At 57.8% G+C, this 24,728-nt stretch overlaps 1 protein-coding gene across 1 annotated transcript in view; it reads right to left on the minus strand.

Annotated features, from left to right (window-relative positions):
- Positions 1–16,058, minus strand: part of Myl10 (myosin light chain 10) — a 35,382-nt gene extending 19,324 nt beyond the window's left edge. The window contains exon 1 of the mRNA XM_040278226.2: positions 15,316–16,058. The gene's annotated coding sequence lies outside the window, so the exon portion shown is untranslated. The remainder of the gene's footprint in view (positions 1–15,315) is intronic.
- Between the last annotated feature and the right edge of the window lie 8,670 nt (positions 16,059–24,728).

Here is a 24,728-nt window from a genome sequence, read left to right on the forward strand (position 1 = left end):
CAGCCCTAGAGGATGCAGAGGCTGCTTCCACCAAAGCCCTGCCCGAGACAGGGGGCCACAGCTAGAAGAGGATCCTGCGTGCCCAGTGGTCCCCTGGACAGACCCCGTAGTTGGCGCTCCTCCGGGCCCCTCCGCGTCTCAGGCTGTGTGGACTTGGCCGGTTACTTCTCAGGCCTCCGCCCTTGGCTCTTGTCCCTGCGACAGCTGCTAACCTGCAGCAGGTTCTGAAGAAGCGCTTCATGTTCGGTCCCCACCCCCAGCTGGGCTCTGTGCTGAAGGTGACCTGGGGAACCTCTGAGCCCCAAGATCCCATCATTCGGAGCCACAGAGACTCCCTAGACCCCGGCGCGGAGGGGTCAGAGCCATTGGGGGGGGTGGGTGGAACATTCTGGACCGTGGGACTCGGGGCTGGTGTGTGCGTCTCTATCAGAATAAACAGGTTTTGTGTGCGTCTCGCATCTTTAATTTGTCGCACAACAAGTCGGAGAGGATTTAGCATGTATTTAATTAATTTGACGAAAATAGTTCAACAACTGTAAACAAGGCTGGGGGAGCTCACTCGCGGGAAGCAGCGCCCGGCTCTCCAGGGTCCTGGAGTTCCAGGGAAGCCCGGGCCGCGTCCCTCCCAGGCCACCCAGAGCCTTGGCGTCCTCGTGTTGGGGAAGGGATTCCCAGAGGCAGTGGGTGAAAAGCTCCTGTTTGTCCTTCAAGGTGAAGTTCAACCATCGCGTCTTCCAAAAAGTATTGGATCAATAGGGATTGTGTTTGGCTTGGAGGAATAGGTCTCCCAGATGGTGGCTGGAACAAAGTAGGGGCTTAGCAGTGCAGGGACAGGAGATTCACAGCGTCCAGGGTGCTCTCAAAGCTCGAGGTCCCCTGTCTGCTCCTTCCCATCATCCTTCATACTTCCCTTCCATCTTCAAAGCCCCCTGGCCTCAAGACTGCTGCCACAGCTCCAGCCATTCTGTCTACCTCCTCGGCAGCACTTAAGAGAAAGGGGGAGGGCAAAGTTGCAAGCACAGAAGGATTCTCTCTGTGCCTCCTGGAAAGAGCTCTCAGGCCTTTTCATGCCGTAGGCTAGAATTCAGTCACATGTAAGACTCAGAGACCACAGTGATGCATCCCCCTGGCAGAGTGTTTGGAGTGAGTGGGAGGAGAGCAGATGTTGGGTGGGCAAGCAGCAGGATCCAGGTCCCTCTGTCTAAATCTAGGTTGGGGCAGGACCCATGTGGGGCCCAGGCCTGGGTCCCTGCACTGGACCCTCACAGCTGCTGGGAGGGGCAGGTCCCTGCCTGTTGGGGAGGGGGCTCCACCTGATTCCTCAGCTCTGACCCCCGGGAGCTCCAGGCAATGCAGAGCCGGGCGGTGCCCTAGGTAGAGGCGGGACAGTGTGGTACCCAACAGCATGGACCTAGAGCAGGAGGTCCAGGTGGACCCCAGCCTTGCCTTTCCCAGGTGCTGCTGCCCGAGCTGCTCTGACACTTGGGCCCCTGCAGCCACCCAGGTCCTTCCCAGCAGCCTGTCCCATCTGTCCTGTCCCTCCTGCTCACGTGGCCACGGGGCACAGCCCGCTCCTCCTGTGTGCACAATGGCAAGTCCCGGTCCTGGGGAACCAGGCTGGACCGTCACCTCCATGCAGTCTTCTGCCCGTTTCCGGGACCTCGAGGAGGCCGCGCACAGCTTGGGCAAAGCAGAGAAGCCAGGCGAGGGGTTGGAGAGAGAAGAGCCTCAGGAGGTCTAGGAGTGGAAGCCCTGCCCAGCCTCCTGGGCCCAGCCTGGGGTCCCCGGCCTCAGGGCACACAGTGATTCAGGACTCGGGGCTCCTCTGCACCCTCCCCGGCTGCCATGACCCAGACCAGGAAGAGTGGTCAGCAGCACCAGCAGCAATGCCGGTGAAGGTCAAGGTCATCATGGTGAGCGAAGGTGGCCAGACAGCCGAGGGAGGGGTGCCGAGGGAGGGGTGCCTACTCTGCGGTTCCCATGTACCAGGTTCAAGGTCAGCCAAGCTAATGGCCAGGAGAGGAATCGGCCAGAGGCTCCGCTCTTGGGAAGGGCAGGGACTGAAGGTCCCCTGCAGGCCTCCTACCCACCCTGAGGGACTGAGCTGCTGGCACCTCAACTCCTGTTTCCCCCAAAGTGCCCCTGGTGGGACACTGTCCCAGTCAGAACAGCTGACCCCAAAGGAAAACTGGGATGGAGCCGGCTTCACCCCCGTTGGACCTCTCCATCTCCCCAGGGAGACACCCTGCAGGTCAGACCCAGGTCTGAGCAGAAGAATCTGGGCTGGGGATGGAGAGGGAAGGTGGCTGTAGAAGGGGGTGGCTGAAGGGTCAGAGGGCCACCAGAGAGGCAGAGGCAGAGGGACACTCGGGGATGCCTGTGTCATCCCTACCCCCAACCAAGCCACCCGCCCTCTCTCCCTGTGAGCCCCGGATGCCCTGAGCCAGCCCCTTGTCCCTTCAGCGGGACTCAGGATGTCTGTCCTTGGGCCACCGCCCCGGCTAGTGGCTCCAGCCAGAGCAGCAGAGAGTTGGGCATTGCCAAGCCTGGGTGTGGCATGCTGGGGGCACGTGGGAGAGGCAGCCACCCACCTGGGGGACCGGGGACTAACAAAGAGAAGGGAGAGAATTCTTCGTCCAGGCGTGAAAGACCCAGCACGTTCTTTAATGGCCCCTGACTCTGTCACTGGAAAGGAGGTACCCGAAGGCCGGGGAGATGGATGGGGTGTTTGGCAAGCTCTGAAGGGCAGAGCCCTGGAGACGGCCCCCCTAGGGGACAAGCCATAGAAGTCCTGCAGCAGGATGCCCTCCAGGCTCCGAGCAGGAATCATCCTTGACCTTGACCTAGAATTCTATACCCAGCCAAACTAGCCAGCACCCCCAGGACCAAGGGATAGGCAGAGTGCTACCTCGGGCATCCCCAGTCGGTTCCTCCCAGGTGAAGGGAAAAAAGGAAATAAACCAAGAAATGAGGTGCAGCCTGAGAAGGAGCAAACAGAAGTCCCCGGATGACAGGGTCTGGATCCACCAAGTGGGCAGGTGAGGGGTGAGTGCTGGTGAGAAGAGCCCCGGCAGGGTGGGGGCCCGCGGACCTGATTATGCAAACATCGTAAGGTGCCATAGATCTGAGCCAAAGAACGGGGATTTAGAAATAAAATCTGGATCTAAAGAAAGAAGCACGGGGAGACCACCGCCAAGCTCCCCTGAGCAGAAGTCCCACAGCACTGACAACGAAGCTCTGTTTGTTTATTTTCAACTTTCCTAATCAGCCCGCAGTAAAGCAAAGGAAGAAGACTTAATTAAGGTTAAAGCATGCAAATGTTTCCAACCACAACAGTAAAAATAAATAGGAATGACAGATGGAGGGAGGAAAGCCGAGGGACAGAGCCGCTAAATACCGGCCTGGGGTGCAGCAGGTTGTCAATAATCGAACCCATTAACGCCCTCACAGAGTCAATAAGGATGGAGGGAGGGCCAGGCTGCAGGAGGGACGAGGATGCCCATCTTCAGCTCTCAAAGTCCCCGGAGAGGACAAATGGGGAAATACCCAGGAGCTGATATTTGTCACGCATATGGGCCACTTGGCCTCTGGGTCCCTCTCCTTTGGCCAGAATCCTCCCTCCCCCCAGAGATGCCAAATGCACCCCACTCGGCCAATCAGATGCACGCACTCCTCTTGAACTTGAAACCAAGGTCAGGAGATGAAGAAGGAGACTGTGCCCGGGGCCTCGTTCCTTCTACAAGTGTCTACAGGGCAGTGTCCAGACTCGGAGGTGGTAGCCCCAGAAGTTACAGCATCTGGGCCCAGAGGGGGCAGGAGCTGGGTGGCACTCCTACAGGGGTCCCCCCTACCCCAGCCCCTGGATCTCCCGGATCCCAGGGTCTTACAGATGCAACTCAACACACTGATACGAGCCACGTGAGCAGGTTCCTGAGAGACAGAGAGTGACAGGCGGGTCTCTGCAGCCTGGAGGTGTGGGCAGGAGAAGTGGAACTGGCCCCCACAGATGCTCACGTCCTGAGCTCCTCTGCACTGTGTTAGTTATTTATTTGGTACCGGGGATTGAACCCCGCTTCACCACCGAGCCACATCCCCAGCTCTATTTTGTATTTATTTCAGGGTCTCACTGAGTGGCTCAGGGCCTCACTAAGTTACCGAGGCTGGCTTAGATCCTCCTGCCTCAGCCTCCCGAGCCCCTGGGATTGCAGGCATGTGCTGCGGCACCATCCAAGATCATTGATTGAGTGATTTAAATTTTATTTTTGCTTAAAAGGTTTTTAAATTGGGGGAATCAAGCTGTGGTTGACGATAAAACCAAGGTGTGATAGTTAAGGGAGTGGCAGAGAGCCGGGAGAGGAAGTCACTGGCCAGGCTGTGTGGAATGGGTGACCCACAAGTAAGTGTCCAGGGCCATCGGGTTGGGGGAGCGAGAGGAAGCCTGGGAATGTAAGGCTGATGTCCTCCCTGAACGAGGGGTGAGGGGGCCTCCAAGGATCCTGCCTTGATTTGGATTCAGTTAAGAGTGTCCCTTGGAGGCTCATGTTTGGTCCCCAGCAGTGCTGAGCCGGAACTTGTAAGAAGCTGGCCAAGTGAAGGAGGACAGGTCACTGGGGGTGCTTCCCTCAGAAGGGATTAATACTGTTCTTAAGAACCCATTAGTTCCCCCAAGAATGGGTTGTTACACAAAGAGCACTCCTAGCCTCTGAATTTCTCTGGCTTCCTGTCTCACTCTGTGACTCTGTGTCCTCCTCTCTCTCACACCTACTCCCACCATGATGATCTCTGCCATGTTGTCATGAAGCTACAGGGCTCTCTCCAGAGTCTAAACCAAAGAAGCTACCCAATCTTGGGCTCTCAGCCTTTAAAAGTATAAACAAACCTCTTTTCTTTATGCATTATCCAACCTCTGGTATTTTGTTATAGCAACAGAAAACAGACGAACACAGATCCACAGAGGAGTTTGTGCTGCCAAGACAGGTCTCCACCTCACAGCTCCAGAAGGCCAGTTTCTGTATCTGGTCCATTGCGACAAGCTCCCAGACCCCTAGGTCCGTCTCCCCATATTGGTCCTCCCCACCTTTTGTCTAAGCACACCCAAATTCTGACACATACCTCCCCCTGGCCCTCATAAAGTCCCACATGTGCACAGGAGGGAATGGAGCTGGCTTCAGAGAGATCAGCAGATGTGGTGTGAGGAACGAGCAGAGAAACTAAAGCAATTTTCCTGGAAGAAGAGGACTTAGGGGTGGAGGCAAAACAGGGGACAGGGGACCCAGCACTCGTTTGCAGATATCTGTAGAATAGCCAAGGGAGAGGAGGCACGGCATGCTGCTGGGAATCACTGGGCTCAAATCAGGATGCTCACCCCGGGGAGTGAGCCCGCTGTGCGGGGAGGTGTGTAAGTCGAGGGGAGGGGCTTGGCAGGAGTCAGGCTTGGGATGAAGATCTCCTCCGAGCCCAGGAGTCAGAGAAAAGGGGATGAAGATCCACGGGAGGAAGGAACGAGACACAGGGGCCCAGGGCCAAGAGGGACATGCCACAGTGGGTTGCGGCAGACTGAGGGGCCTCCAACGGCAACACACCCTTGTTTGTGGGGAATTTGTCTCAGCAGACAGAGACAGTGACCGTCTCCTGTAATAAATGCCATCTGGAAAAAATACCAAGTCCAACAGGACCCATTTGTCTCTCCCACTAATGAGCCAGGCCGGTCTCCGTGCCGTCCTGATGATCTGTGTAGAAATGAGCTCTCCGTTCCCATGAGCCAGGCCACCCCTTCCCAGCCAGATCAGGGTCATGACCACAGGCAGCTTCCATGTCTGAGGCTTTGGGCGAAAGGATGTTTATTGTGACATGTGCCAGAGGTGTCCAGAGTGCCCAATGCCCAGAGACCGTCTATGCGATGATGATGAACTGGATACTCACAGGTCCAGAATACTAGGTGTTTAGAAGTACCCTGTACATTCCTGTTGGCAGCCACTGTCCCAAATTTCAGGGTAATTATTCCCTGGCTTTGAAGCCACCCAAAACTATAAACAAACCTCTTTTCTTTATACGTTACCCAACCTCTGGTATTTTGTTATAGCAACAGAAAACAGACTAATACGGATCCACAGAAGAGTTTCTGCTGCCAAGACAAGTCTCCACCTCACAGCTTTGTGTCTCTGCAACCTTGATGCCAACGCCTTCATGTCTGTGATTTTTCCTCCTTCTCTAGACATTGAGGTTCATCAACACTGCCATTTTTAATTTGCTTTTACTCTGTTTAGCATTCCATCCCACGTGTACACCAAATTTATTTTCTTCTTTTATTTGTTTATTTTACTTCTTGGGGGTTTGCTCACTTTAGCACTGGGGGGTATTTTGGGGTTGAAGCCATTGCCCATGTCTCACTGTGTGAGAATGACTCCAAGGTACACAAGCAGGACCAGGACCCCCAGTTCCAGGGTCACCTGTGTTCCAGCGGCTTGCCATCCTAGATGGGCTGCCCCTGTCCCCAGGAGTAGGGGACACAACCTCCCCTTCTTCCACATTCTTATTTGTTTTTTTCCTTTTGTTGTGTTGGGGATCAAACCTGGGGCCTTGCATGGGCTGAGGAGGCTCCCTGTAGCTCACTCCAGACAAGAACTCCATTGAAGCTGGCTGGGCGAGGTGGTGCATGTCTGTAATCCCAGCAGCTCCGGAGGCTGAGGCAGGAGGATCTTGTTCAAAGCCAGCCTCAGCACAAGTGAGGCGCTAAGCAACTCAGTGAGACCCTGCTTCTAAATAAAATACAAAATAGGGCTGGGGATGGGGCTCAGTGGCTGAGTGCCCCTGAGTTCAATCCCTGGTACCAAGAGAAAGAACTGCTATTGGCCAGTTCTTCATTTGGGCTGATTTGGTGGATCAGAAATCATATCTCTTTGTGGTTTTAACTTGCATTTCTTCACTCCTTGGCTGGGAATTTATTTGGTCAGATTTATGAGCTGTTTCTCTTCCCTCGATGCCTGTTCAGGTCTTTTGCCCATTTTCCTGAGTTTACAATATCTTTTTTTTTTTTTTTTTAAGATTTATAGAAATGTGTTTTACTTCCAGGTACCAATCTTTTGTCCAACATAGCTGCTGCAAATTCCTTCTCCTGTTGGGGGCTTGTCCTCTGGCTTTGTCCAACGTCCACTGTTGGACAGACACTCTGAAAGGTGCAGCTGAACATCTGAACGCTCTTCTTGATGATTTGTGATGGGGGTGGGGTGTGAGTTCTATGGGGTCCATTTCATAGTTTGAACTTTACCTTTCTACGTTTGTGTGTGCGTTTAATCAAGCTGGAATTTATTTATTATTAGGGTGTGTAGGGATCTAATTTTACTTTTCCAGGCCCCTGTGTTGGCGAGTTCATCCTTTTCTCACTGATCTGTAACGTCTGCCCTGTCAGGTTGTTTCATGTTCAAGGGGGACTGGTTTCTGGGCCTCCTGCTCTTCTTTGCTGAAGCGTTTGTCCAGCCCTGTACCGGTCTTCCCCTATCCTAACGACTATGGCCCAAATCTGGTTATATGTTGCCCTTTGTTCTTCCGTATAAAAGTTAGGCAGGTTTCCATGAAAAACTGTTGAGATTTCAACTAGAACTGTGCTAAAGCTATGACTGGGAGAGAACGGACATCGCCACAATATCGACTCTCCCTCTCCATGAACATAGTATATTTCCTTATTGGTGTATTCAGAAAGGGCTTTCCTCTGGGTATTTGTAGGTTGTTATAAATCCTACCTTCTAAAAACTATGTTTTTCTAAAAGATTTTCGCTGGTTTATAGATAGTCTTGTCATTTAGGCATTTCCCCAAGTGATATTTTGAAAGTGTTAAGATAACTGAGGGGCTGGGGTTGTGGCTCAGAGGTAGAGCGCTTGCCTAGCACATGCGGGGCCCTGGGTTCGATCCTCAGCCCCACATAAAAAATAAAATACAGGGATTGTGTCCAACCACAACTAAAACAAAATTTTTTTTTTTTTAAAAAAAAAAGGTAGTTGAAAAGTTGAAAGACCCATGTTACCCTTCGTCTAAATTTACTGTCAAAATTTAGGGACTTTATTTTCGAACGTTAGTATTTTTATCCAGCAATTCTTACAAAGTTTTTGTTTTAATAAATTCTAATAATTTATAGATGGAGTTTTTAAATTTTTTTCTATACAACCATATTGTCAATAAATAATAAGGGGGCTGGGGAGATGGCTCAAGCGGTAGTGCGCTCACCTGGCATGCGTGCGGCCCGGGTTTGATTCTCAGCACCACATACAAACAAAGATGTTGTGTCCGCCAAAAACTAAAATAAATCAATAAATAAATATTTTAAAATAAATAAATAATAAGGTCCGTTTCTTTCTTTATGCTTTTTATTTATTTTTCTTGTTGAACTGCACTGGCTAGACATCCCAGCCTGAGGCTCACTAATAGAAAATGCCCTTATCTCATTTAGTAAAAAGATCAGCATTTGACCATTTATTGTGATGCTTGATTTTTTAAAAAATATCTTTTTAGTAAGACATGGTGGCACCCGCCTATAATCCCATCTAGTCCCGGGGATTTGAGGCAGGAGGATGGCCTCAGCAACTTAGTGAGATCCTGTCTCAAAATAAAAAATAAAAAGGGCTGGGAGTGTAGCTAACTGGTAAAGCGTCCCTAGGTTCAATCCCTAGTAACCCAAGGAAAAGAAGATTTTTTTTCATAGATGCTGTCTAGCAAGTGGAGACAGTTTTCTTGTATTCCTCGTTTACTGCGAATCTTGTTAAATTTTACCAACTTTTTCTCTACCTAGTGAGATGTGTTTTCTCTAATCTTTTGATCAATTTTCAATGTATGTAATATTAACCCAATAACTAAACTGGCCAGGGTGCAGGGATATTTTTGCATACTTAAGTTCAACTTATTGATAATTCACCTAGAACTTTTATATCGATGTTCATACAGTCTGCAATGTTCTGTTTGGGGCTTTGGAATTAAAGCCCAAAGACTCTATTTATAAAATCAGTTTCATGGTCCCCTCTCCTGTCTTCCTTGGAGACTTTGCATGAGGTTGAACTATCTGACTCTGGAGCTCCTTTGAGGAGCAAGTGGAGTTCCAGAACATTCCATAGGGTGACGGCTGGGAGAGATGTTGACACTGCCTGTCCAGGGGACCCTCCAAGTCCCGCCCAACACCCCTCCCACAGCCAAGGACCCAGGGGCACGTGAAGCCTAGAAGCTCTGCTTCCGTCTGTCCTTCGTCCACAAACACCTTCTTAGGCCTCAGGAGTCCAGCACCTGTCCTGCCTGCTCCACTCCCGAGGGCCTCAGGCCCCCTGACCGCTGGGCACTGCATGGAGAAGAAGGAGGAGGTGACAGAAGCCTAGACAAAACTGTCCAACCTCAGAGGCTCAGGAGGCGGGGCCGGGGACCCGCTTGGCCCCGATGGCGCTCATGTTGAGCTGCTCCTCTGCCTGGAGAGATGCCCTTTGAAGTCGGGCAGAGGTTTGAAAGCCAGTGGCCTCAGGTTCACACGTCTGGCAACTGGAACAGGGTCAGAGTCTCCGGGACACAGGACTCACCTCTGGGAAACGCCCAGACATCTGCTGTCCAACCCCAAGACCGCAGACTAGAGACCCCAGTGGGGATCACAGCCTCTGTGTCTGTCACCTTCTGTCACTGTGACAAAACACCCCAGAAAATCAACTTAGAGGAGCAAAGATTCATCCTGATTCACAGATTCCATTAAGGGCTTCAGTCCACGGCGGCCAGCCCCACGGCTCTGGGCCCAAGGTAAGGCAGAACCATGGAGGCGGGAGGGCGAGGCAGGGAAGGGCTGTCCACCTGGGGCAGCCGGGAAGCAAAAGGACAGAGGAGGACAAGATATGGTCCCCAAGGGACCCCCCCCCATGGCCTGCTCCCTTCAACAAGGTTGAGTTTCCAGCCCGCCCACTGGGTCCCTCCACGGCTGAGTCCCCTGAGGAGGTGGGTGGTCTAGTCCCTTCCTAAAGTCCCCCTCTGGACCTTTCTGCACCAGGGACCAAGCCTTCAACATGAGCCTCTGGGGGACAGTCCCGGTCAAACTGTAGGGCCTCCTTCCTACTGGGGTTGTGGCAGGGGTCCCCCCAGGCCCTGCCCATGGGCACCCCCTCCAAACTCATGCCTCAGCAGCCCCAGGCCCCGCCAGCACCTGGGGGAGGGTCTCACCAGCACACGCGCCCACCCCCATCCCGTGTCCCCTCCGCCCTCCCACGATCCATCATCATCCCTCCCCTCGCCGGGCGCCACCGGGCAGTCCCGTTGTTAATTAAGACCCTGCAGCCTCTAATAACACGGCTCTAATTGCTGTTTTTGCCTCACCCGAGGCGGCTGGGCTGGCCCTGCGGGGACCGGGGTTGGGTTCCCGGCTCTGCCTTGGCGCAGCTCTGGGTGGCACATCCACCTGCTCACCTTCAGTCCCCAGGAGCTGCAAGAGTGCAGTGATGAGGACCAGGGCCCCCCAACCTGAGGCCACCCAGCACTCTCTGGCCATGCCCCAGAGTGGGAGGCCGAGGAAGGAGGCAGACTCCTCAGTACAACCCCTGGCCACACGGCCTGGGAGATGCTGGTCCCTGAGCACCGTGGATCCACGAAAGCCCCCGAGATCCACAGAGGCCTCCTGCCACCTTGGGCATCCACATCTCCCCTGATGCTCCCCACAACCCTGAGCCCCTATTGTTCAGGTGAAGAAGTCGAGGATCAGAGAGGGAGGTAAATTCCCCAAGGCCACAAAGCAGCTGGCAGCAGAGCTAAGAGGCATGGAGTGCAGACCGCTGTCCTTCCTGCCCGCTGACCATTTCATTTTCTTAGTTGGATTTTCTTATTATCATAATTAGTGCCTTTTCATTATATAAATAACGGTTTTTCTTGGCCTTCCCACATTTTTCATCTCCCTGTTCCCAGCCTCATGTCCTTCTCTTCCTTCCCAGCAGGGCTCTCACTCGGCCCAGCCTCTGCTTCTCTCCCTTTGGGTCTGGGTCATCCTCCAGAGCTAAAGGCCTGATCCCCAGATTAGCGCTACCTGGAGGACACGGAGCCCGTAAGAGGCGGAGCCTCAGGGAGGAAGTTAGGCATTGGGGGCGTGCCCTCACAGGGGCGTGCCCTCACGGGGGCGTGTCCTCACAGGGGCGTGCCCTCATGGGGCGTGTCCTCGCAGGGGGCGTGTCCCCACAGGCCCCTCCCTGGCGCTCTCTGCTTCCTGTCCCTGTGAGATGTGCAGCCTCTTCCACCCTGTGCTCCCCACAACAGTCGGCCTCCCCACGGCCCCCAAACAAGTCACATGACCATGGACTGAGACCTGAGGGAAGGCAAGTCTTTCCTCTGTCAGCTGACTGCCTCAGGCATATCTTGTCACAGTGGAGGAAAACTGACCAACACAGCCAGCCAGGCCAGGGGAGGCCCGGGGCCCCTGGATGCCCACAAGTGAGTCAAGAGGAAAGATTGGAAGGTCATGGCGGTTGAAGGTGCCAGAGCGGACCCCAGGCCCCTTGGCCCAAAGTCCCCTTAAGTTCTGAAGGGTCGTCCTCCCAGCTGCTGGGAAGGTGGCCAGTCATTGTCCTCTGCTGGAGGAGCAGAGGCCAGGCCCAGTCCTGGGGTTCCCAGGGTCGGCTGAGGTCTTGTAGCTGCCCAGCTCCGCCCCTGCCCCCATCCTACCCCCTGGTGTGGCCCAGCTGGCTGGCACCCCCAGCTCCCTGTCCATCAGCTCTGGAAGCAAAGACTCTCTGAACAAGTGGCAGAGACCCTCAGTCGGCCCTGCAGGGAGCAGCTGCGGCCTGGGTCAAGGTCAGCGGTGGCAGCCCTGTTCTGCAAAGGGCCCGAATGGACATGCCACACACGTCCCTGGGTTGCACAACAGGAGGGTCCACAGCCGAGCCCAGGCCACACCTGCTCCTCACCTGATCCTCAGCTCACAGCAGTCTCTGTCCCTCTGTTGGCTTCTAGAAGATTCCTTTGCCACCCGTGGCTCTGTCAGGAAACCGACCAGCCCTGTCACGCCCAGAACCCCGGATCGTGATCACAAAGGCCTGCTGACGTCCACGTGCCCAGCAGGTACGTACCGAGCAGCGCCTGTCACCAAGTGCTACAGATGCCTTGGTGACCAAGATGGACAAAGTTCATGCCCTCTTGGAGCCTCCGTGCTGGGGACAAGGCACAATGAATGCAAGTTAAAGGCCATCGCTGCACAACAGGACACCCTGAGAAAGATGTCACCAGGGGTCTTGTCACTGCATCATGGAGAGTCATCATGGAGTGCCCTGTTGCCGTCTCATGGGACCACGGTCGAATTTGCAGCCCCTGGCACCTGCCACCACGTGGTAGGTCACATGGCATAAGTGCCAAGGCAGGGAGGTGTGTGGGGTATGAGCAGGGGTTAGAGATGAAGCTGAGTCCTGGCACCAGGGGAGCCCCGATGGGAGGACGGCTTTTTGGAGGGGGATTTTCCAGGGATTGAACTCGGGCCCTGAACCACTGAGCACACCCCCAGCCCTATTGTGTATTTTATTTAGAGTCAGTGTCTCACTAAGTGGCTTAGGGCCTTGCCATTTCTGAGGCTGGCTTTGAACTCGCCATCCTCCTGCCTCAGCCTCCCGAGCCTCTGGGATCCCAGGTGTGCTCACCGCGCCCCAAAGGAAGATGGTTTTTGACCCCAGGTGCAGGGCTGGCTGTGAGGGGCAGGCCTGAGAGCCCCCCCCCCCCGGCCTCCAGGGTGGGACCGGACACAGTGGACCTGGGCCCTCCTGGCCTCTCTGGCTGTTGTCCTGGCTGGGCCCCAGGCAGCCACCCCGGGAGGCATCTGCTAGTGGGCAGAGCGCCCCTGAGCCTGGGCTCCTGCCAGCGCCCCCAGCCAGCACCCCGCCCTGGTCCAGCTTACCACCCTGGGTGGCCTTCCCTCACCAGGAACCTGCTGAGCTGTACCCTGGTCACCAGCCCGCAGGCGCCTCCTGAAGACGGGCTGTGTTGGAGGCACCCCGAGAGCCCAGATGAAGGATTCACCACCCAGAGGTGCCCAAGGCCACCCAGCAGCCTCCCGCAGGCCCAGCACCTCGACTTACCAGGTCCCCCAGCCCTGCGAGGGGCCTGTCTGCCTGGCACGGTCGCCCTGGCTGCGGTTCCACCAGTGACCTTTTGTGGCCTATGCTGCGTGGTTTCCCCCCACAAACCATCTGAGGGCTCAAGGACAGTCCCCAAGCTCTCCCCGGCATGGACAGGACATGGGTCCCCCTGGGCTCCTGTGTGTGCAGGGGCAGGGGGGACATCAGGTCCACAGATAATGCAGATGGCCCATGGCGTTTTAATTCCACCAACACTTATTTTTACTTTTGCAGGGACGGGGCTGGAAGCCAGGGCCTCACACACCAGGCACACCCGGTACCCCTGGGCCCAGCCCCAGCCCGCACCGACGGTTCCGTGGTCCCAAACACAAGAGCAGCAATTAATCTTTTGGCCTCTGTACGGTTTTGTTCAAAATCATTGAGAAAGGTCTCAAAAGCCGGAAGGGAGCCGCGGGCAGTTTCTCCTGGCCACCCCAAGCCCAGCCCTGGTCTGCAGCAGGCTGGCCAGGCAGCTGGCCAGGCACCTGGGAGGTGGGCTAGCCTCAGCCATGAGCCAGGACTCAGTCCACCCTGGAGCAACCAGACCTCCAAAGGCCAAACCCTGAGCTGACATGAGTGACCCATCCCAGACCTGGCAGCTCCCCAGATCACCCCCCAGGGGCTGCCGGCTGGGGGGCCCCCACCTGGCCAGCCAAAGTCAACTGGCTCCCGGCCTCTGGAAGTGCTAGTGCTTGGGGTCCACTGAGCTCTCTTGACTCCTCCTCCCAGGCCTCAGTGAATTTGCTACAGACTGGAGGTCTTATGCAGGTGAGTGAAATTCAAGCCCTTCATTCTCAGAGTCCAATGTCACTAGCTTGTCTCACGAAAAGACACCCAAAGTCCAAGAATCCTCCAACTGTTTGCCTGAAGAGATATCAAAAATTCTTTTTGTGAGGCAGACTCTGAGCCCATGAATGTCTAGCTTCAGGAAGGCAGAAATGATTAGGCTGCTTTAATGCCGCAGGGGCAAGCCTCCACTTGTAGCAGCCACGTACAGTTGTGCGGTCTGTGCACTGCAGGAATGCACCCAGCTGGGGTGTGGGGGGGCGGGTGAGCATGGGCACTGAGATCAGCCACACCGCACCCTCTAAGGCTAAGGATGATCCGGTTGGTTCTTTCCAGAGGGGGACGCACAAAGGAACAATGCAGGCTCAAACTCTGCTCAGAACATCTGCCACCATGGGGGCCTCTATGTCAGTGGCAGGATGAGGGCACAGGCCAGAGGCAGCTGGGCCAGAAGCAGCTGGGCCAGGACAGCGACCATCCCTCTGGCTCAGGGCTCCTTCAGGACCTGCCACTCGTGGATTTCACAATAATCTTCTGTCACAGTGATGACTCAGCCCTGCCCTTGGGCTACCCAGAGTCCCCAGCTCTCAGGAACACAAGTCCTCTTACCTGCAGGACATGGCCCTGCAGGGGGCAGCTTCTCCTGTCCTCACACGTCCACCCAGGTCATTGCTTAGATATCTGCATGGTGCTGACCACGGCCCAGCTAGTTCAGAAAGACTTGTGCCTTGTTCCTCGGGCACAGCTAACCCCGTGATTGACAGGCAGACCAAGGACGGCCAGAGCTCCACGTCCATCCTCCCCGTGACTCTGAGCGACATCTTCCTCCCTCGAGGCTCAATGGCCTCCCAAAAGGAAGGAGGACTATGGAAAGGGAGAGGAGGTCAGCCAGATGACCACGCTCAGACGGCCTCCACCCTCCTGAGCAAGTCCTTACCCCTCTGCAGTCTTGATCTCACACCTGTGGCCCTGGAGGTCTGGCGAGATAATCCTACGGGGACTTCCAGCACTGCCATTCCTCAGTTTGGTTTCCCTCTGAACCTGCTTGGGCTCATCCAGGGATGCCTCCGTTGCCCTAGTGTCTTAGTCTGTTTTCTGATGCTATAACAACATACCTGAGACTGGATCGCTTGGAAAGAATAAAGATTTGTTCTGGCTCACGGTTCTGGAGGCCGGGAAGTCCATCCTCTCAGCTTCTGGGGAGAGTCTTGTGTGTAACACGGGGAAATGTTGAGGGACAAGCAGGGCATGCAGAAGAGACCCAGGCCAGAGGAGGCCTCTTTGTAACAACAGTTCTTGTGAGAACACACCCACGGCAGGGAGAATGAACCGGGTCCCAGGAGAAAGGCATCAACCCCTCTCCACGACCTCGTCCCCTCTCGTAGCAACGCCTCCCAGCACCTCCAATTCCAACCAATGCAGACTCACCCACAGCAGGTAGCACCAGGGGCCAGGTCCAGCCGCTCCTTGTGGGTGTTTTTATTAGTTAGTTGATTGATTTCACAGTAGAATGCTCCTTGACGTGCAGCACACAGACCGGGCTCGGCTTCTCCTTCCCTGGCTGCCCCCGGTTCCTTGTGGCTTTTGATTCCATGACTCAAGTCCTCGGAAATGCAAATCCTGGCAATCAGGCCGATGCCACCGTCAAAGCTGCTGACCTGGAATCCATCCCTGGGTTCCCCACTGTCGTCCAGGGCTGGGCCCCGCTGACTCGCAGCGTGACATGGCAGGAAAGAGAGAGACAGCACTCAGCCAGGCCTTCCTGTGAAAATCCAGGCCTTCGAACAAACTTTTTAAAAAATTAATATATAAAAAAAAATCCAGGCATCGTGGCTGGGTTACGGTGTGACCTGGAGAAATTCCTTAACCTCTCTGAACCTCAGTGTCCCCATCTGGAAAAGGAGGTTTCCAACATCCACCTTTTGGGAGAGCTCAGGGGGGGCAGGTCCCATCTGGCGCAGGGTCCTCCTGTTATCATTCAAGCCACAGCCTGGGACAGCCAGGGCTGTGGCGCTGATTCTTGTCACCCGGGCAGGGCCTTCCCAGAGATAATTTAGGGGTCTGGGCCTGGGGTGGTCCCCATCTCCCCTGGGCTGCAGGATGGATGAGCCGGGCGCTGTCTGCAGGCCGCCTCCCCAGGTGCCCCAGGCTGTCCCACTCTCCGCCACGCTGTGCTAAAAAATGACTCCAATGAAAAAGGAAGCAGCCACTCGGGCCATAAATATTTCAGAGAGGAATGAGCGTCCTTCCCCAGCGCCGACTCGCCGTATATATTATTTATAAAACCATAACTTGAGTTGAAAGGTAGTCATCAAATGAAGAGCCCGGCTCGCCCATCCGCCCGCTGGGGCTCGGGAGACCCAGGAGGAAGGGAGCAGGGAGGGCCGGGCCACGCAGGTCACAGGAGGTCATCTGGCCCCAGCCCCTGACTCTGGCTTGGCCTGTAAGGGACAGGACAGGACCCCTGGAAGAGGCCCGTCCTCCCCTGCCCAGGCCGCAGACCTCCAGGGTCACACAACCCAGGGCCTCGCTGGCTTCCTGGGAAGCTGTCATTAAATAACCAGCAAAAGGTCCCGCTGGACAGTTAAAAAAATAATAATAAAAGTCACCCAGCGTCCTAGCAAGGGGTGGGGGGGCTTGTCCTGGGAGAGGAGGCCCCAGGGGCGCACAGAGCCCCCGTCCTGCTCCTGCGTCAGGTCGATGTGCCCTTGGGATTGATGCTCCCCTCTGTGACACGAAGGGACTCGTGGTCCTCACTGTGTCAGGCCCAGGGTGGCCAGCCTACAGGTATTCTGGGACCTTGACTTTCCCTCCGGGAATAAAGCTCCGGGATCCAAGGCCTGTCCGTGTGCTGGGTTTTAAACTCAATACGCAGCCAGGAGCAGATCGAGGGCCCACCATCCTGGCCTTTCGGGAGGCTGAGGCAGGAGGATCGCTTGAGGCCAGGGGTTCAAGGCCAGCCTGGGCAGCACAGTGAGATCCCGGCCTCACGTGGCCATGCCTGTCACCTGTGGTACAAAGGCGATGTCCAAGGGAGGTGCTGATAATGGGGCCGTGTTTCGCCGTGGAAGCGCCTGGCGTGACTGGAGAACACCGTGAGGCCATGACCTGGGGCCCTGCGCCCAGACAGCCACCAACGTGTCACTCCCGAATGCAGGTGGTGCCTGGGGCTGCTCTGTCCCGCTCAGGACGTGACGGTTGGAAGCTATGAGCCCTCCTGGGAGAAATCCTGCCCCCCCATGTCAGGGTCCCGGGGGCACCGAGTGTGCCAGAGAGGGTCCCTGTCACCCCTGCCTGGAGCCGTGGCTGGCCTGTGTCCATGTTTGACCTCTCCATGATGTGCTTCCCGCAGAAAAAGACACAGAAAGCCCAAAGAGGGAAAGGAAAGTCACTGACACTCCCCAGCCCGCGGTGGCTCCTGTCCCCTGTGGTCATTCCCACCTAAGGAGGGGAAACCCAGGGTCCAGTCTGGAGAGAGCCCGTGCGGGGGACAGCCCCATCATGGTGCAGAGACCCGTGAGTCACCACCTGAAGGGAAGCCCTGTGGGCAGACAGAGGACCTGGGAAGGACTGGGGACGGGGCTGGCTGTGGAGCTCTTGGCTAGTGTGAGGACCTGGGCTCCATGGGCAGCACCCAGGGCAGAGGAGGGGGAGGGGGAGAGGGAGGGAGGGGGGAATGGGGAAGGGAGGGGGAGGGGAGGGGGAGGGGAGGACTCAGGGAGGAGATTCCAGGCCCCAAGCTCCGCCCAGGGGGCTTGGGGGCTGCGTGGAACCTGGGGACAGGCTGGGAAGGATGGGGCTTGGCAGAGTCTTCCTGGTGGCACCTCGTTCAGAGGGAACACAGACTGAACCCCTCCCTGTCCCCATCCCAAGGGTGCTCTGATCAGGCAAGTGACACCAGGCAGGTGGCCGCTGCACTCTAGTGTCCCTGCCTGCTGCGTCGTCCCCCATCCTTACAGGACACAGACCTGCCACACAGAGTCATGGCACAGAGGTCCTGGGGACCCGTGAGGTCCATGGATTGGGGACATCTTCTTGGAGCTGCGGGACAATGGCAGGGGACAGCGTGCCTGAAGGCCCCTGGCCCAGGCAGGTGGACTCCGGGCTTCTGTGCTCAGAAGGTGAAGCAGGGTACAGTCCCCAGTCAGGGACCCACGGAAGGGGGACACGGGAGTCATGGGAACACCTCGGCTGGGGGGATGCAGCCAGGCTGGTGTGTCCCGGAGGGAAGGGAACAGGTCACTCAGGGCCCAGAGGCCCCTCACCTGCCCTCCTGGTGGGTGTGCACAGCGGTGTTGAGGAGCCCCATGCTTTGGGGACAGTGAATTGCTCCCTCCAACGGGTGTTTCCACCCCCAGGTCCCAGCAGGACCCAAGGCCACGAAGGCCCCCTTCTCTCGAGCCCGTCCCCAGGCCACCCTCAGGGTCCCCTGAAGCTGCCCATCCAGCTGGGTCCTCCACCAACCTCCTCCCGTCGGAGCCACCACGTCCCCCATTAAAAAAAAATCAGAAACCACTGGAGAAGCCAATTTGCTAGAAGGGAGCAGAAAGCAGCAACTGATTCCGTTTTTCCCCAAAGGAAACTTGAGTTAATTGGGGGGTGACTCACGCTCCAGGCCGCCAGTGACAACCCAGCCATCCAGACGGCCCTCCCGCGCCCAGCCGCCCCCGCGGGCCCCAGACTCCCTCCCAGGGGAGGCCAGGGCCCTGGACGCACAGGGGACCTGGCCACCTCGCACCTACCCTGCCGCAGATCCCTCGCCCACCTTGACCTCTGCACACCTGTGGGGGGGGTGTCCGTTAATGGAGGTAACGCCCCCCACCCCCCATCCTTCAGCTCTGGGAAGGGGGCTTGGCAGGCTGGGCGAGCTCTGGTGGGCTGCCACAGGGATTCCTGGCCCATGGGTGGAGGCCCCAGGTGGACCCCGCTGCCTCCTTAGGGTGAACAGAACACTGGCACCCTCCCCCAGTTCTCCTCCATGGCCACCGTTTCTCATGAAAGCAGCCCATGCAGCTCAGACAGAGGCCCCCAAGTCAGGCCCTAGAGTGAGACCCCATATTGTCATTCACATGTATGCTGTGTGACTTTGGGCAAGACACTTCACCTCTCTGAGTCTCCATTTCTTCATCACCTGGTTATACACGAAAGTTCTTAATGCCACTGAATGATGACATACTAACATGGCTAAGATGGTAACTTTTAGAGTATGTGTACTTTACCAGCATTTTTAAAGGCTGGAAAAAGAATAAGGAAAGGTATACGTAAGCTATTCCTTTGCTCTTTCCCCTTTGAGTGGATTGTAGACAACAGCAGGAGCTGGGGCAGCCATACTGGACCCAGAGAGAGCCCACAGTAGCAGCAGCTTCCTGCTCACCCGTCTTGCAGGTCAGGAAGAGGGAAGAGGGCAGGGGGCTGGCAGCCTTCCACCGTCCAGGCTCTGTGTGGCCTCAAGGCAGCCCCTCTGGCTCAGCATTGGGGGTGCAGGGAGGGGAGGGACAGAGCGGCTGGCAGCAGAGACAGGAGGGCTTCTCGCCTCCTGGGGAAACCTTGCTGCCCAGAAGGGACAGGGCTGGGGCGCGGCTGGCGGTGGGGCGCTGGCCTAGCGCGGGCGAGGCCCTGGGTTCCATCCCCAGCGCCGCAGAAGAAAAAAGAGGGACAGAGGACAGAGATTCTTTCCAGGGTGAGCTCAGAGGACACCCCTGTGGGCTGTCCCCAGGCTGCCCAGCTCAGAGGTGCGTGGCCTCGACTGCGGCCCGAGGTCCCCACACTGAGCAACTGTCCACTCGTGATGTCCAAGGCTGGGGACAACGGCCAATTTCCAGGTGGTCAGTCACCCCTGGGCCTGACCGGGCCCTTGGCACTGGCCAGGAGCCCTGTGTTGAGGCTGAGCGGGGTTCAGAGCCGCTCTCCAGCCCATGTCCCTCCGCTGTGGCCATGGGAACCAGCTGCCCTGGGCAGAGACTCCAGCTGTGGCCACAGCCTACAGACCAGAGAACTGCCCGGGTCCCCGAGCTGCCCTCCGTGTGGAGGCCTCTGCTCCTCCTGAGGTCCTCAAGGCCCTCGCACAGGGCCACCTCCCTCCTGTGGTTCCTCAGGGTCAATTTCTGGGGAGGAAAGGGCTCCCCAGGCCAGCACGGAGTCCATGGCAGAGCCACAGTGACCTCCCTGCAGGCTGTGCCCCCCCCTGGGGGCCAGTGAAGTCCTGTCACTTTATTTGGCTGACATGTGGCAGTCCTTGTGGGCCCTGCACCAGCCGGGGAGGGGACCGTGGCCCAGTAGCTCTAACTGGTGGGGGAGGTGTCCTGACGGGGTGGCACAGCCCCTCCAGCCCCTGATTCCCAGGACCCTCAGGTCCCTTCCTGCAGCTGGCCTTGGGCCTGTGACCTGTGGCCAGGGTCCCCTCCTCCCTACCCCACCCCCGCCCTCCACCTCCCCTGTAGGTCGTCCCCCTCCCACCTGGACATCCTCTGCTCTCCTGCCTCCTCCTCGGCCCTGGCGGTTGGACTTGGCTTCTGTCCAGGGAGATGGGGGCTGGGGAGAGCCAGCTGGGGGCACTAGGTCAAGGTCAGGATCCACAGCTCCGGAGTCCACCTCCCCTCCCTGTCCCTCTCATGGGGACTCCCACGAGGTCGCACCGCCACTTCCCCAGAGCGCCACTAGGTGGCGCCCAGCTGACGAGGATGGAGATGGACCAGGCGGACAGCAGAGCCTGGCCCAGAGCCGCCCCCTCCCAGTGCTGGCCCCTCCCTGGTCCCCAGGTCCCAGCGCCCCCACCCCTAGCCTGACTCCCCCGCAGACCCTGGGCCTTGGCGTAGTCCAGGGGTGAATGAGACCCTGGCATGAGGCGGGCCCAGCCTGGGGCCAGGGGTGGTAGTGCCCCTTGTAGCCCTCCAGGGTAGGACCCACCTCTGCCTTGGCCCCGTTGGGTTCTGGGGGTGGTTTTAGGTCCTGCACAGGGAGGAGAAGGCCTAGGTGCCCCCTCCCCTAAACCAAGGGGCAGAGGCCCGCCTGTGCGGGGGTCTGTGGGAAGGGCTCCTTTACTTGTCCCCACAGTCACTCTGTAAGGGCTTTCCCAGGGGGAACTGGGGCTCCGAGAGCCTGGGGTCACCTGGGGACAGGTGCCACAGGTCTGGCTGACGCCGAGGGACACTGCCAGTGCCCCTATTCCCACTGCCATGAGCCCTCTGCCCCCTCCCTGCCAAGGCCCAACCCTGGGGCTGGTGACTGCCACTGTCCCCCAGTCTCCTCCTGGCCCCTGCAGGTGGTCATCCTGCCAGGAAAGCTCTCCCTGCCTCATCCTCCAGGCCCACGGCAGCCTCACCTCCTCTGGGAAGCCTTCCATGATTGATCCTCAAGGGGAGGCTTTGGCTGGACCCTCCATGGCCAGGGCCCCAGCCTCAGGAGACTGGTCTCAGAGACCCTTTGTCCCTGGCTCAGACACACATCATGCTTGGCCAGCTGAGGTCAGCGGAGACTATGCCACCACAGTGCCCTTGGGCCCTGGGTCCCAAACACCCAATTTACAAGGAACCCTTTAGAAGGACATTTACGTGGCTGGGTGTGGTGACACACGCCTGTCATCCCAGCAGCTCAGGAAGCGGAGGAGGGAGGATTTCGAGGTCAAAGCCAGCCTCAGCGACATAACAAGGCCCTAAGCAACTGAGTGAGACCCTGACTATGAATAAAAAAGTATTTTTTAAAAAGGGCTGGGCTCCATGTGGCTCCATGGCTAATACTCCTGGGTCCAGTTCCCAGCATCAAAAAGGAAAAAAAGGACATTTAAGAGAGGTGAAGTAACCAGCACAGAGTCACACGGCAAGCCACCAGACACAAACCAAGGTGGGTCACTACTTCTAGTGCAAAGAAAGAGGTAAAGGGCCCAGGGACCCAAAGGGATGAATTTAGAATCACACACTTGTGGAAGGTCATGGAAGGTCGAGGAAGTCGGGGTGAAGCAGAGTGGAATGCGGCTGGGATGTGGGGTGACTCAGGACTGGGCCCTGGGCCTCTGAGAACAGTCTGGAGCCCCCCGCCCCCACCCCGCAAACAGCTAATGGCGTCCTCTACTGCAGGCCGGTCCCTGGGGACAGGCCCCACGTCACCCCAGCACCTGGCTGTCACCACCGGCTTGTTTAACCCATCAGGAAGACTGGACCTTCCAGCGGCAGGACAGTCACCGGGAACCATGTCCCTGAATGCCCGAGGGGAAGCAGCTCCAGGACCCCAGAAGTCCACCAGGGCACCTGGGGACTGGCCTCCCTGCCTCCCGCCTCCCCGGGTCCCACACCTGCGCCCCCACTGGCCTCCTTTCCTCTCCCCCCAGGAGCCCGGGACACCCTGCTGACTCCCACCCCCTGTCCACTTGGTCCACCCCAGGGTGCCCGGCCCCAGAGCTCCCTGAAGGAGACAGCAGCTTAGCAGAGCTGCGAGGTGTCTGTCCTGTGCCCAGGAGTGTGGCCCGGCCTGGGGGAGCAGGAGCTGGCCCATGAGGGAATGACAACCAGAGCCAGGCCAGCTCAGGCAGCACCCATGGGCAGGTGGCCTAACTTGGACAGGGGCTGGCCCGGGGCTGGCCTCCGGACACTCTAAGCCATAGGCAGGACTGCTCAGGGGGCCCTTCCCAGGCACTGTGGCTCAGGAGACCCCCAAACCCCAGTCCTGAGCGTCCCTTTGTTCCCAGAGGTCAACACCCTCCTTAGCAGCGCCCGACAGTCCCAAGGCAGCCCCCTGAGCGTACGAAGACCCCTGTTTACAAATGTCCAGAGGGTGGCCCGGCCACCCCCATCGGACAGGGCCCTGCCAGCCTGCCTTTCCTCTTGGGGTTACAGTGTTGATTTGATCATTTATTTTGGGGTGCTGGGGTGGAACCTGGGTCTGGTGCACGCCTGCTCTACCTCTGGGTGTGTGCCCAGGCCTGGCCGTGTCCAGCCCTGCTGGCCCTCTCACCTGGACCTCCCGGCACCACCCCTGGATCTTTCAGCTACAAAGACGGTCTCCACCTGGCTGGGCCTTCTAGACCCACAGAAGAGAAATCACCAGAACCAAACCCCAGAGACTCCAGGGCTCCACCTGCACCTGCTCCCCAGGGCCCCCCACTCCTCCTGGGGTCCCCAGGAAGAATGATTTGTTACATTTCCCACCTGATGGCTGCCCTCTCCCCGGCTGGTCCAGGCCACCCTGGCCTTGATGTCTCTGGTTATAAACCAGCAACTGGGAGACAGAGGCCTGCACCAGACCCCTCCCCACCCACCATCCACCCCACCGCCCCTGCCAGCACCGGGGTCCCCAGACTGGGCTGAGGAGCCATCACCAGCCAAGGCAGGGCTGCTCAATTGTCCAAGTGACGATAAATCACGTGTTCATTCAATCAATGACGTTCACATGATGGGCCAACCTGGGGTCAGGAGAGGCTTCCTGGAGGAGGTGGCTTCTGAGCTGATCCCTGGAGAGTTAGCCAGAAGAGGGAATGGGTAAAAGGGGTCCCCCAGAGGGAACAGCGTGTGCCAAGGCCCAGGGGCCACCAAGAGCATGTGGGTTGGAGAAACCCCAGGAGGAAGAAGAAGTTGGGGTTTGACATGACTCAGAGAGCGCGGGCAGGGCAAAGGGCCAGGCTGGTGAGGCTGGAGAGGGGCCTGCAGGCAGTGTGGGCAGGTGGCCCAGCTGAGGGCCACCTTGGCTCAGGTGTGCCTTGAGGAGGGATTAGGCCCAGTGTCTGAGGATCTGGTCTTGGCCCTCTCTGTTCCCCAGGGTCCTCAAGCTCTGGGCAGCAGGACCCACGGTCTATCCTGCCATCTGCTGCAGCCTCTCTGGGCCTTGGCCGCTGAGCCCTGCCAGGGTGTCGGGCACCTCTAGCCACAGGTCCCTGAAGGAGCAGGCTCTCTGCAGCTCGAGTGTCTCCGTCCCTCAGAAGGACAGGCCTGGGCTTGAGGTCTGGCTCTCACCAAGTGGCTTCCACCTGCCTGTACTGGGCACCGGGCACTGGGCTGCCAACGAGCCCTCAGGTCACTGCCCTCCACCCAGTGCCACTGTGGAAACGTGCAGGCCATCTCTTCCTCGGACCTCGGTCCCCGAAAAGTGTCCTCCTCCCCAGCAGCTGCTCCATCCCCCGGTGGCCCTGGATGTCACCACCGACAGAGGTTCCCTCTTTGGTCCACCTACCAGGACCTGCGGAATCCAATCTTCAGGTCCAGCAAGTGGCCCTGGGGCCACACAGCACCAGAGACTCGAGGGTTGAGGATTGGTGGACAGGGGCTGGCGTGTCCCCTGGAGGGTCCCCACCCTGGCCACGCCGCCTGCTGCACGGCTTTCTGCCTCATCTGCTCCCCGGGTTCTTGGTTACCCCACTTTAGAGACGAGGGGATAAGGCCCAGAGAACGTGGTCTCCGCCTGAGGTCAGGGAGCTGGGCAGCTGGGCGCCCAGCGACCTGCCATCTCTGCCCCTTCACCTCCGCCCTCACTCGCTCCTTCTCCGTTCTCTGTCCTTGTTTAAATGCACATCTGTCTGTCCACCCCACGGTCTCCTTCTCTGGACCAGACAGACACACACACTGAAAAGGAGCCTCCTCCCTCCCTCTGTGCTGCGTCCAGGGCTGAGCGTCTTCAGTCCCACGAGGCTCGGGGCCTCTCCCACAACCAGCCTGGGCAGGTCGCCCACCGATGCCCCTTTCTCGCCCTGAGTCACCCGCCATCACTCAGTCCCCATCCGGCCTGGGACCTGGGCCGGGCTTCCCTGTCCCAGCCGGGGCTGGTGAGAGCTAGGTCTCCGTGGCTGATGGACAGGTGACATTCTCTCCTCCCTGGGGACCAAGGCTCGATGCAGGGAGAGAGATTGGAGAGGGGAG

The sequence above is a fragment of the Ictidomys tridecemlineatus genome, chromosome 10, assembly GCF_052094955.1.
Source record: "Ictidomys tridecemlineatus isolate mIctTri1 chromosome 10, mIctTri1.hap1, whole genome shotgun sequence".
NCBI classification, from domain to species: Eukaryota; Metazoa; Chordata; class Mammalia; order Rodentia; family Sciuridae; genus Ictidomys; species Ictidomys tridecemlineatus.